This window comes from Danio aesculapii, chromosome 14 (assembly GCF_903798145.1).
Source record: "Danio aesculapii chromosome 14, fDanAes4.1, whole genome shotgun sequence".
Taxonomy (NCBI): domain Eukaryota; kingdom Metazoa; phylum Chordata; class Actinopteri; order Cypriniformes; family Danionidae; genus Danio; species Danio aesculapii.
In genome coordinates, this window is record NC_079448.1 from 35,340,336 (window position 1) to 35,354,682 (window position 14,347).

Genomic DNA, 14,347 nt, shown 5'->3' on the forward strand with positions numbered 1-14,347 from the left:
ATAAGTGAACAATAATAACAAAGTGTAGTCTAAAAATTGAGTTATTTCCGAAGACACGTCCTAAGCCCCATATGGTCTAAAACCCGACAGGTGGACAAATCTAAGCTTGTTTTTAATTAAAAAAATAGGAATATGCATGTAATAAATAACACTAACGATAATAATAACATTATACAAAAGCAAGTTGTGGTTAATAAACTGAAAAAAGCCCCCCGAGGTGAAGAAGGCATGGTGGCAGTAGTTTTTATATTTATGTAGAATGTATTAATTTTTGTAACTTTTTAATCCTTTAATTCTTTTTCATTTGTAAAGATATTTCTGTATTGCTGTACATCCTGCATTTTTTTGGCAATGTTTAAGCGAGGCACAACTGACACGCTCTGCGCTGGACTGCAAAGGCCCATCCACATTAAAAGCTACATGACTCCACGATACAGGAAAGATTTAAAAAATAAAATATATTTTAAATGTTTCTTATAATAAAATATACTGTGTTCAATGAGGGAAAGAGTTGCTGTTTTTTACCCAGACAGTTAAAAAGAACATATTTTGAATCAGTAATCACATTACTGTGATACCAAGATATTTTTATCAAAGGTTATCATACCGTCTTACACCGGCCCATGCCTGAAATATTCTGTGGTACCAATAGAAGAGTGAGAGAGCAAAAAATAAATACGTTTACCTTTTTTGACACTTTATTTTAAAGGATATTTTAAGTCCTATATCCATAAAAGCTACAGTTGGACAGAATTCTGTCTGTAAAAGTAATATGGCTTGATTCAACAATGGCACAACTGTATAAATAATCAAATATGTATTTGAATATGTATATTCCTGTTCTGTATGAACATTAGAAACCAACAGGGTGTTTGCTGTTGTGACTACACGCATGCATGGACAATTGACTGTGTGTGTGCGCGCATTTCTGTGTATGCACGTGTGAATTTGCTTGTTTTTGTGGCTGAGTCAGTTCTAATAGGCACTGCACACCATTCTATTCTGACCCCACCAGGAGGCACAAACAGCAGGCTCAGCCACACTTAATTATATGCAACGGTAACTCACTTCATTACCACGCTATATACCATTCAGGCAAACTTTTCCAGATTTCCAGGAGGAAGGCCAATCAAAGATCAAAACGCTGCAAGTAGCACACACTAACATGTCCAAAAAGCCAATGGGGAGCATACGAGTGGTTCTTGGGGCGCCTGAAAAAAGGCAATACAAGCATATTCATCACATCACACATGACTGGGCGCATGTTGTGACCACCCTGCTCCCTCCGCTCCCCATGTCCATACAGCACATTCTCATATAGGATGCAGACTCCCATGGTTTCCACAGAGGAATATTTTTTTAATGTAGCTGGCCAAGGATGAAGAGGAAAGCGGACGGCGGGGAAGCAAAGCGTGCTTATATGCATGCACTACATGCTTGCACTATGTCATGTGTTTGTGTCGGTTGCTTCCAGAGTGTGAGTGCATGTGGGCGTTTCTAGTACCTCCAGGGAGAAATTCTGCTCCTTAAAGAATTACATAATATCAAATCTTGGCCAAGTCAATCAATACTAGCTAGAATAGCAGAGCGTTATTGAGAGTTGACGGAAAGGAGATTCAAAGAGATTGCATCACAAAAATGCTTATAGTTTAATGCATGCAAAGGGGCCATGCGTTGCAGAAAACATTTAAGTGTTTCTTAAATGTCATCTAAGATGTTCTTGCAACAATACCCGTATTTGCAAATGGTACAAAATAAGAGGAGATCCTATAAATATTAGTGTTTAATTTTGATTTAAACATGCATTCAATGCTGTGTTTCTATCTGCAGCCTTGCCAGCAATCACAAAAAGAGAGCGAGAGACTGTGTGTTGGTAGAGACAGATGCATCCTCCCAGGCTGAATGAAGAAAAGTATCTAATACAGATGGATGGTTAAAAAAAGAGACCATTTAAGAAAGCATGTACGGTTTAGAATGCTCTTTAACTAATAATAATACTCATTTAAAATGAATATGGAAGTATATACGCTCCACATCTCAATGAATAAGTAAAGCAACCTCTGAACTGCTCTTGAGGAATTTGATGGAAGCATATTGTTGATTGATGAAATAAATGGGAATGATTGTGTGATGGTTGTACAAAGGGCTGTAGATTCTGCTTGATGACACATGGCGTATCTCATCTCTGACAGCCTCATTGTCAGTTTCTGCATTTCCCACATTACATAAACCCCCCCAGCCGGCCTCACAACCCCCACATACTCTCTCACATCGAAGGTATCTATAGAAAATTTCTGGAATTTCTGTGCATTCTCATAGCAGCCCATGTGACAGCACTCTTGTCACCTGACAGGATGTATGACCAAATAAGGCGAGATGAGACACAGGCAGTCTTAAAGGGGCAGTTGCAGTCTTGAAGGTTTCCTTTGAATGAACTGCAGAGAATGTATGAAACAGGTGCAGAGCAGCTTTTTGAAGACAGCAACTATTGAATAGTCAACATAAATGTGATGCAATCATTTTGATGCATCACATAAATGCGTCGTAAGACATGAGTATGGAGCCTTGTTTACACCAATGCAATGCCAAGAAAGGGTTTTGGGCGTCAGGTTTTCACCTCAACACTCGTAACTCATTGCTCCTCCACACTGACACAATAAACTAAAGTGCATGTGAAGGCTGTGACTCCTATTAATAGGCCTGGTGACAGAAAACAGCTGCTGCACCAAACACCGCACATCCGACTGACAGCGTAATGATAAGGGAAATGAGAGAAAGAGAGGGAGAAAAGGAGAGAAAGGGAATATGAGATGCTTGCGAAATGACTGAAGAACTGAGAGGTCTTGAGGAGAGGGGAGAGTCTGATAAGGGCCACGTACACACTGCGAGGTGCTAGACTGACAGGCGCATTGAAATGCAGGAACAAATCCCCTAAATTATCGTTCTCTGAGGGTACGATCATGGAGGCAGTGTTTTCCATTGACAAGATTGTTGAATTGCTCTGTTCACACTCGAATAATGTCTGTATTAAAATAATGATATGAAGTCAAGCCCCCTTTTCTGTACTCAGGACAGATGAAAACAATGACTTAAAATATAGAGACAAGTATTAAGCAACATAAATATGATGTTATAATTTTGTCTGATCTAGTATTTAACTAAGGTTATAACTGTTTATATAATGTTGCAATAAGAAACACTTACAATGTAGAATTTTAATAGTTCCTCTGATTTTCTCTGATTGTTCATTTATGTAACTAATTTCTAACCCTAATGTTGATACAAACCCCTGACATCTCGGATTGTCTTTGGAATATAAACTAAGATAGTTTAGGTAAAATCAGAGAGACTTAAGCCCCGTTTACACTGAAACGTTTTAGTTTTAAAATGGCGTTTTAGAATGAAAACGATCCACGTCCACACTACACCTCTGAAAACGCACATCACGTGACCACACACACTCTGGCATGCACTGCAGCATATGCAGAGGTCCGAGCCCCATGCAGTCAGTGGGAGCTTCGAGCACACCTCCCTATGTGAGAGCAGTGCAGGTTAGACAGCTCATCAAGGATATACCACTGGATCTCATCTCACTATATATGTTAAACGTGATAGATAAATCATCTTGTCTTTCACTAATGCCTCTTTGGTCTTTTGAATCTATTAATTGCTCTTGGTAACGTGTTTTAGCTGAGCGCAAAGATAAACTATTATATTAATTTATGTAATTTATGTAATTTATGCGTACACTGATTCTGCACATTTGACTGATTGCTTGCCTTTACTTCCTATATTGTATAAACCTGTTGTACATTATACTTTGATAAATGGCCATTACTGATTATTATAAACTGATATTCAACAAAAGAGAGGGTGTGTTTCATATTTTTCAATGAAAATGAAAGGAGGCAGTTATGTTATAGGCTGTTTTGTTATAAATATGAATACAGTGAAGATGACGACCATATGAATATGGAGCTACATGACGCCTCAACATTTTTGGTGTCTGTTCAGTTAATATCAAAATGAAAATAGGCAGTTCCCTATATCCTGTTTTCATTTTATTGTAAATAAAGTAATACAACTTAGCCAGGATGATGTGAATGAGGTTATAAAGGACACTGTTCCCATTGAAGATTTACTCGACGAGTCCTCGGGAGTTTGTTTTCCTCATCAAACTTGTGAAGTCTAAACTTAAACTGTTTGCGCACTTAATATTGACAAAAAGCCCCAATCAGACAGGCGAATATGTGCAGCAACGCCTTTGTTTTCAGATGTCTCCGTTTTCCCCCATCCATACTGACACGGAGCAGTGGCGCTTTAAAACAAAAACGGACTCTCCAGTGTTTCCAAAACTCTCCATTTTCGGCACTCAAAAACACTGGGGTAGTGTGGACTGAAGGTGAAACCGTAGCAAAACTTATGCATTTTAAAATTAAAATGTATTAGTGTAAACAGGGCCTGAACAAGACATGCATAAATAGCGCAGCATTCTCCTTTTACGCACACCCTATACTGACACTGAGGAGAAAAATCTGTTGAATCAGGTTATTTTGTTGTGTGTTCGTGCACAAATGTAATCTCATAGCTTGATAATTTTCCAAAAATTTATTTAAAAAAAAAAAAGAGTAAAAGTAAAAAAGGAATTGAATAAGTCTTGCTGTCAATGGAGGATGAGGGAGCTCTCCTACTGGGTTCAGAATATAAAAAGAAGGTCTCAAAGATTTGGAAGGACATGAGGATAAGCGATAAATAATATTAAAATGGTAGTAATAAAAAATGCAAAAAAGCCTGCACATCACTCTAAATGATGATCACAGCGAGCTGAACGGATCTATTAATCCCAGTTACTTTGCGCCATCCTGTCTTGTTGATATGATTATACGCGTTACTATGGAGACATGTTAATACGCAGCTGTCAATCAATTCGGTGGGTGGGGAAACCGCACTCCTATGTCACATTGCGGTGGGCCGCAAAATGGGAGGGATTTCAATCCTATTTCAACTTTTAAGACTTATTGTCTTTATATCACCCCAATATGAATCTGGACACACTTTACCTACACACAGTTCTGTCCAAACAGCTTACAAAAGATGATTTTCACCATAGGTGCCCTTTAAAATGCTTTTGTGCATAGGACTATTTTCCCATGAACGTTATTCCAAGCCCTCACTGCTAATTCTAAAAAATCCCTTTACAGCTAATAACAGAGGCTTGAGTAGCTGATTTCAGTCTGTAGTGTTACATGTGTTTGTACTTTAAAGAGAAAATGTGTTCTCCAACAAGGAAACATAACAAAACCATTTGTCATTTTTAGCCCAGTGTGTGTTTGGATCTTTTTGAAGTGTTCTTGAAGTTGTAGGATATAAGGGACCATTGAAAAACAAAAACAATTTTAGTGAAGCGACGTAGTTGTTGAAAAATGCTTAAAAGTACTTTAGTTGTTCAATAAATGCACACCTTAGACTGTTTCTTAACCAACCAGAATGAAGCATTCAGCTGCCTAGTAGTTATAAAATATAGTTTAAGACCAAAAGGTTTGGTCAAATTATATTGTAGTCCTACAATAAAGCACTGCAAAATTTGAAGTTTGTGTCTCTTTTAAGTTCAATTTTATAATGTCAAATTACATATTTCATCAGAAAAAAAACTCTTTCCCACAAATCATGCAGCACGTTTTTAGTTTAGCTTGGATTTCATTACTTTGTTCAGAGTGAATTTCATCATATAACGTGGTTGTCACTTGCTGCACGTGTACAAAACAGGATTACGCTCTCAGAAGAGGAGCAGCATCTGAATTTAGCTGCAGTGTGTACGTGGTTAGGTGTTGTAGGTGTTGAGAAGAGGAGTGAATAAAAAGAATCAGGCCCAGAAAGCAAGATAAACACAGAAGGCCAAACTAAAGCGGGAACGCAACCATGAGAAAGATATGACTGGACTGAAAATGACTCTGGGGGGAGGGTAACTCAAAATGTTTGCTGATGAACAAACGGGAATGAGAAAGCATGATTACAGAGAGCCTTCTAAACAGGAGAAGCCGATTCCTTTATGTTGTCCAACAGACATTGTGCATTGTCAATGATGCGCTCATGCGTCTGGAGCGTTGCATAAACGCCCTGTCGGATGCGGCACAAACACATTTATGTGGCTGAACGCATATGAGAGATGCAGAAAGATGCAACAGAGACAGGAAAACAGCGACAGAGAGAGCAGAAGCGAGAGAGGCAGCCAGTCTGTAGGGATGCAAGTAGGGGGAGGAATTTGGTTTCCATGGCAACACGCGGAAGGCTGAGCTCTAGGTGTCCGTTCCAGCTCTAACTGCGTTGCACTGCACCGGCCCTCGCCTCGCCTCTCCTCGCTCCCCCATCCTCCCCCACTCGCCTTCCCTCTGCAGCTCCCTCTTCATCCCTCCCTTCCACCTCAAACCCCTCCTAATGTGTGGAAGACACGACACCACATTCAGCTCAGCATCAGCCTGCCCTGCTGTCAACAGAACACCGCTGTCTTGCGCTTTGATGTAGACAATGGAGGCTCTCTGTTCTCAACGCGGCGGTCCCACGCTCTTCAGCCACAACCCGAGACCACACCCACACTGCCATCTCCACCTCACGCCCCCCATCTCCGCTCATCTGAAACGCCAGCGCCTGCAGGCACTGTGCCGCCACATGCCGCTGGGGGTGCTGTGATTGGGAGGAGGTGAAAATGAGAGCTCACACAGAGTATTTCTGAAAGACTGTGTGATTACAGCATCATCATGGCTTATTTCTTCCTGTTTCAGCCTGGTTACAATCTGCATTAGCCAACACACAGTATAACTGCACCATAACCATCTATGTGTATATACACTAATATTTCAAAATCAGACCGTGGTCAAAATCAAACCAGTGAAAATGTGTTTCATGATTATATCATCTTCATAATAGGTGATCACACAACATATTTATGCAAAATGTCTATTTGCCATCCTGATATTTTCACCGTACCAGATTTTTAATTTAAACAATCTTTTAAAATGTTTGAAAGGAATTCTATTTGACTGTTATAAATTTCTAGACAACATTAAAGTTCAATATATCACACAAAACTTACATATTTTCAGGTATATCACACAAAACAACATACAAACACATGCATGATCATAAAAATAGCACATTGGTAGGCTGTTAAATGCTCTTTTTCATAGTTATTTTTTAATGTAAACATGCTCTAGACCAGGGGTCCCCAAACTTTTCCTTATGAAGGGCCCAAAACTAAACTTGATTGAGGCCTTTGGGCTGAAGGAAAATATACCAAACTGTGTTATATTAAATGTTCTGTGAGTAATATCCAAATTTATTTCCTAACATTTAAAAGTACAAAACATTGCTTTAAATTATATTAACTAATGCAGTATGCAGAGTTTATACACATTTTTTACTACTTAAATTCCTAGACTTTTCCATTCTTTTTTCAAGACTTTGAAATAAATTTTCATGACCTAATGTTTCATGCAATGTTTACATATGCGTGGTAAAAAAACAATACATGTTAAAATTTATTACGGCATATCATGAAACACTCTACAATCTATTTAGTTTCAGCTTATATTTATATCTATGTAAAACTGATTTAGATTATGCTTCCACCGCACTAATAATGTGAGAGTATGTGATTGGCCAAGGACAGAAAAGTAGTAAAGACAAACTATATTCAAGTATACAGATATCTCTTTTCCATGACTTTTCCAAAACTTTGTGGATTTTTCTGATTTTCAAAAACTTTTCCAGGCCTGGAAAATGCCATGTCAAAATTCCATAACTTTTCCAGGTTTTCCATGACCGTATGAACCCTGAGTATAGTAAAAAAACAGTAAAAACGTAAACAACCCCATAACACAATGGAGTTCAATGCTGAATACATAAGCTGCACCTGTTTTTGTCTTGATTTGCTTGTCAATGTCTTGTGTATTATTCTCTATCCATCAAGCGTCAGTATTTACATTTTTAAAAAATCAGATTCATTCATTCATTCATTCTTACATTTTCTTTTAATAGACTTACATTTTCTTTTAATTCTTACATTTTCTTTTCTTTTAATTAATACATTCCCTTTATTAATCAGGGGTCGCCACAGCGGAATGGACCGCCAACTTATCCACATATGTTTTACGCAACGGATGCCCTTCCGGCCGCAACCAAACAATGGAAACACCCATACACTCTTGCATTCACACACATACACTACGGCCAATTTAGCTTATTCAATTCACCTATACCACATGTCTTTGGACTGTGGGGGAAACCGGAGCACCCGGAGGAAACCCACGTGAACACGGGGAGAACATGCAAACTCCACACAGAAATGCCAACTGACCCAGCCGGGGCTCGAACCAGTGACCCTTTTGCAGTGAGGCGATCGTGCTACCCACTGCACCATCGTGACATCCAAAATCTGATTCATTTACTAAACAAAACAAAAAGTTACAATAAATTCAAAATGACAATCTCTGTCAAAAATATTGACCCTAAATACCTCCCCATCATTCTCCCTCTCATCCCAAATAAAACGGTGGGCCAAATCAAAGGTAAGAATGGGCCAACTTTGGCCTGCAGGCCCTAGATCTCTACTCTACACAAAATATGCATGTATTTTATAGTCTTGTCAGTTTAAACTCCTCATTTGCAATTTTCTGAGCACACAGATAAAAAGTGTTTACACAGAAAAACAGCTGTCAGAGGACGCACAGGGTTACATAGAAATACTTTTTTTTAAACATACAGAAATTGTATGTGTATCATTTATAAACAACAGAATTCTAAGCACATCTCAACTAGGCCTCGTCCACCTTGTGCAAGACTTTGACAGAAGTTATTTATATTCGGGATATATTGACATGTATGTTCCCAGAACAAAATTCAGGTGAAACAGTGTTTACTAAACTTAGTAAGAATAACTCCCTCTTATCTCAAATGGAACAGTAGGCCAAATCAAGATCTAGATTGGGCATCATTGCTCTAGACAAAATATGCATGTATATTATAGTCTTGTCTGTTTAAAGTCTTCATTTGCGATTTTCTTAGCACACTTTCTTAGGTGTTTGAGGGAGTTCAGATACAGTGCTCAGTAGGGAAAAACTCCCTATGAAGTGCACCTTGTAACTTTACAGAAGTTTTTTCATGTGCAAAAATATAAATAACACACTAAATAAACGTAAAATGTACAAAGAATAACAGCAAAGAGCATGGGCTGCATCTTGCTTTTTTTAAAATGTGAAACTAGTTCTGTGTAAATGGCCTGCAAGAGAAAAAACCTTTCGCAACACTAAATTCCAAATGACTTTTCAGAAGCAGACTCTTCTGGTACACTATATTTGCATAGGAAACGGTTTAAAAAGCTGTGCAGCTTGCTGTAAGTGAACAACCCACAGATGACAATTTCATCAACAGGCTAAAACTCTCACACTGATCTTAGGGATGTCAGGCCTTCCTTAACTGTTAGCTGTTCAGCTCTTACACAGCTGTTATATGTAAGGAATTCACTAATTTTGTACAGAAAAAAAGCAGCCACTAACCTGTGGTGTCTCTACATGAGAGCGGCTTACTAGTCCAGCTACTCTCTCCAGCTTCTGAGAGCTCCTCCTGCTGGTCACACGCACACGTGACACACCCTCTTCACCTGATGTCTGGAAGATTAAATCACACAGCATCAGCAAACAGCACAGACAGACAAAAAAAACATCAACAACACATTAACCGATGGAACCGAATGTTTAAAATTAAGGATTCGGCCTAGACGAAGCCAGCATTTACTGTCCTAAACATGTTGTAGAAATGGCATGTCTCTCTTTATGAAAGGCATATCGTGTCAAGAAGTTCAAAATGCCAAATCAGACATCCCTGGTCAATACAACAAAGCCAAGAGACCAGATTCTTTTTAGAGGAAAAAAATATTTATTTCCACAATAATTACTTTATATATATATATAGTAAGTTCTGAGCTATAAAAACTAAGCTATCATGGGAGAAGAGCCTTGGTGAGAGAAGTAAAGAAAGTCGTGAAATGGGAGAAGCAGTAGAAAGTCATCACTGCAGTCCTCTACCAGTTGGGGCTTTATGGCAGAGTGGCCTGACACATGAAAGCCCAAATGGAGTTTGCTAAAAAACACCTGAAGGACTTCAAGATGAGAAATAAGATTCTCTGGTCTAATGAGACTGAGACAGAACTATTTGGCCTTTTAAGAGGTATGTGTGGAGAAAACCAGGCACTGCTCATCACCTGTCCAATACAGTCCCAACAGTGAAGCATGGTGGTGGCAGCATCATGCTGTGGGGGTGTTTTTTCAGCTGCAGGGACAGAACAACTGGTTGCAATTGAGGGAAAGATGAATGCAGCCAAGTACAGGGATATTCTGGATGAAAACGGTCTCCAGAGTGCTTAGGACTTCAGACTGGGCCAAAGGTTTACCTTCCAACAAGACAAAGACTCTAAGTACACAGCTAAAATAACAAAGGAGTGGCTTTACAAAAACCCTGTGACTGTAATTGAATGGCCCAGCCAGAGCCCTGACTTAAACCCAATTGAGCATCTCTGGAGAGACCTAAAAATAACTGTCCACCAACGTTTACCATCCAACCTGACAGAACTGGAGAGGATCAGCAAGGAGGAATGGGAGAGGATGCCCAAATCCATAAGTGAAAACTTGTTGCATCTTTCCTAAAAAGACTCATGGCTGTATTGGATCAAAAGGGTGCTTCTACTAAATACTGAGCAAAGGATACTTAACACCATGTGATATTTCAGTTTTTCTTTTTTTAATAAATCTGCAAAAATGTCAACAATTCTGTGTTTTTCTGTCAATATGGGTTGCTGTGTGTACATGAATGGAGAAAAAAGAACTTAAACGATTTTAGCAAATGGCTGCAACATAAAAAAAGAGTGCAAAAATTAAGGGGGTCTGAATACTTTCCATACCCACTTTACAAAATATTTAAAAACCCTGTGGTATTATACATTATATTATATTGTTCTGTATTATAGACAGCTCTGGGGGGAAAATTGAAGACCACTTGGAAATTCTCAATATCTCTGGATTTAAAATGTATAAATTTTGTGGATTTACAATTTAAAATTTTGTGTAAAACATAGCTTTTGTTTTGTTCTGCAAACTACTGAAGACATTCCTTTTAAATAAAGAACTATAAGAAATGTATAGGCCTTTATAATATAAAACAAATAATAATGTTTTACTCAAAACCATGCTTAATAAATCTGACAGGCGAAGAGCTTTCATTATACAGCATTTCAGACCAAAAGAATGAACTCAGACAAAACTTTCATCAGTTCCTACCTGTTTATCATAAAACATCCCGCACCCACAGGTCACGGGCAGCAGAGGGCAGCCTTTGGAAAAGGCCATGACAGCAGATGGAACAAAGCCTTTCTCACTGTCTCTTCCAAAAACAGTGACAAACTCAACTCTAGAATGTTCTTTTAGAATCGGTCCTGTAGAGACTCTGATAGCAGTGTGTGTTCGTATAAACACAAACACACAGAGGCATGCAGGTTTACAGCATTAGGCCAAGCCATGCCCACATAAGGTGATGCAAACAACAACATTAAAGAAAAATCAGGAAACATTTAACAAAAGACAAAGCAAATTTACCGTTTTTGTCATTGCCTTCATTGGACCACCATGAACTGAACTGAAAAGTGGTTGCCAAGCTCCAGGTTTGCCGTCACATTATCATCAGCAGCAGAGCTGTGAGCTGGACACTGCGGCTGAGAACATGCTGCAGTCTCAAAGCCAGAGAGGAACATCGAGGCGCTGCTGGTGTCCAGTGCCATTGAATCACTGCTGACACATGACATACTGCTTGCAATATACACTGGGCTAGATCATGAGCAGCCTGATTAAACATTTGCAGTCAATATTCCCAGATATAAAACTGATGTCTAATTATGTAACGGTTATATTACTGACTGTAACTGCAGCTAATAAGGGAAGACCCACTGCCCTTTGCTGTTTAACACAAAGGCTTTGAGATGATTGTGCTGTAAATTATTTCAGGGTCTTTTTTCCTTCTGCACCAAATCAGGGAATTTGCAGACTCATTTCATTTAACGTCTCTCAGGTGACTGCATGCTATGAATGCTAATGAAGCCTGAGCTGGACACTTACTCAGATCCAGCCTCGCTCGCTTTCAGAGAACTAGGAAACCAGCCTGTGTCTGGACATATGCAGTGAGGCCCGCAGCGTTCTCCAGCACACATCACATACTGACCCCTGCAGTATTTCTGAGGAACGTGTGCATTTTTTTTAGGAGTTTTCACCTTTATTTTGACAGGACAGTAGAGAAAAAATTGACAGGAAAGTGTGGGGAGCAGAGAGAGGGGAAGGATCGGCATAGGACCTCGAGGCGGGAATTGGACCCAGGTCGCCATAAACACCGGAGTGCATGTGTTGGAGCACTTTCCACTACGCCATAGGCATGATCGAATATTGTTCCTGGAAACTCTGCCAACTGATGACTTGAACTGGGGAGGATGCTTATACGTTTGAGTGTGTGTGTGTGTGTGCGTGCGTGCGTGCGTGTGTGTATGTGTGTTGTACATACAGTTGAAGTCAAAATGATTAGCCCACCTGTGAATTTCTTTTTCAAATATTTCACAAATGATGTTCAACAGAGAAAGGTATTTTTGGGAATTTTTGAGGAATCTGGAGAAAGTCTTATTTGTTTTATTTTACCTAGAATAAAAGCAGTTTTTTATTTTAAACCCATTTTAAGGCCAATATTATTAGGCCCCCTAAGCAATATATATTTTTTGATTGTCTACAGCAGAGGTTCTCAAACTTTTCAGCCCACGACCCCAAAATAAACAATGCCAGTGACTTGTGACCCCACATTCCTCTGAGGTGGTTATTAATATACAAATGTTGCACACACAACAATACCTGGAAGCACTGGTCTACAGAACAAACCATCATTATACAATGATTTGCCTAAATACTCTAACTTAACTAGTTAACTTAATTAGTTAAGCCTTTAAATGTCACTTAAAAATATCTAAAATATTACGTACATTTGTCATGGCAATGATAAAATAAATCAGTTATTATAAATTATTTATTAAAACTATTAAGTTTAGAAATGTGTTAAAAACATAAGAAATTGGGGAAAAAAATAACTCATAACTGACTAATAATTATGACTTCAACTGCATATGTTGTTACTTTATTATAGTATTGTTATTTTCTTAACCAAACTGTTTTCAATTACCTCAGCAGCCCTATAAAACTTTTAATCAAGCAAGCAAAAAAGCTGAGCAAAATGGGATGTTCACTAAAAACAGAAAACAATATACAGTATTATGTATTGCAGGGTAATATCAATGTGTCTATACTAAACCATTAATCCAGCACAATCTTGCTATTACTGACCCTTTTGGCACAATCAAAAATTCGAATGTCTTAAAAACGTACCGTCAACACATGATTGATGTCATTTTTTAGTTATTATGATATTTAAATCCTTATTCTCATATCCAGATGTTCTATATAATTTAAAATTAAAAATAAATAAATATAAGCCTAATCATAAAAAAATATTTCTAGATCAGAAACAAAATAAGGTAAATTAATAAAAAAAATGAATACTACAGACTTTTTTATAATATTAAAATACATACAATACAAACAGTTGAAGACAGAATTATTAGCCCCTTTAAATTATTATACCACTGTACTTTTTTCTGTAGACATTCTAAAAAAATATTGTTTAAAGAGGCTTATAATATTGAACCCAAAGTGGTTTTAAAACCTTAAAAACTGCTTTTATCCTATAGCCGAAATAAAACAAACAAACTTCCTCCAGAAGAAAAATATTATAGGAAATACTGTAAAAAAAATTCTTGCTCTGTTAAACATCATTTGGGAAATATTTGAAAAATAAAAAAAATAAATAAATCACATGAGGGCTAATCATGTTGACTTCAACTGTATATTGTTACTTTATTATAGTATTGTTATTTTCAATTAAACCAAACTGTTTTCAATTACCTCAGCAGCCCTATGAATCTTTTAATCAAGCAAGCAAAAAAGCTGAGCAAAATGGGATCTTCACTAAAAACCGAAAACAATATATTATGTATTGCAGGGTAATATCAATGTGTCTATACTTAACCTTTAATCCAGCACAATCTTGCTATTACTGACCCTTTTGGCACAATCAACATTTGATAGACTTCAGAAAAGTTCAAAAATCTTAAAAATGTAGCATCATTACATGATTGATGTGCAGTTTTTTCAGTTTCTATGATGTATAAAACCAACTTTGGGATGTATATGTAAGAATTTTACTCTCATTCTCA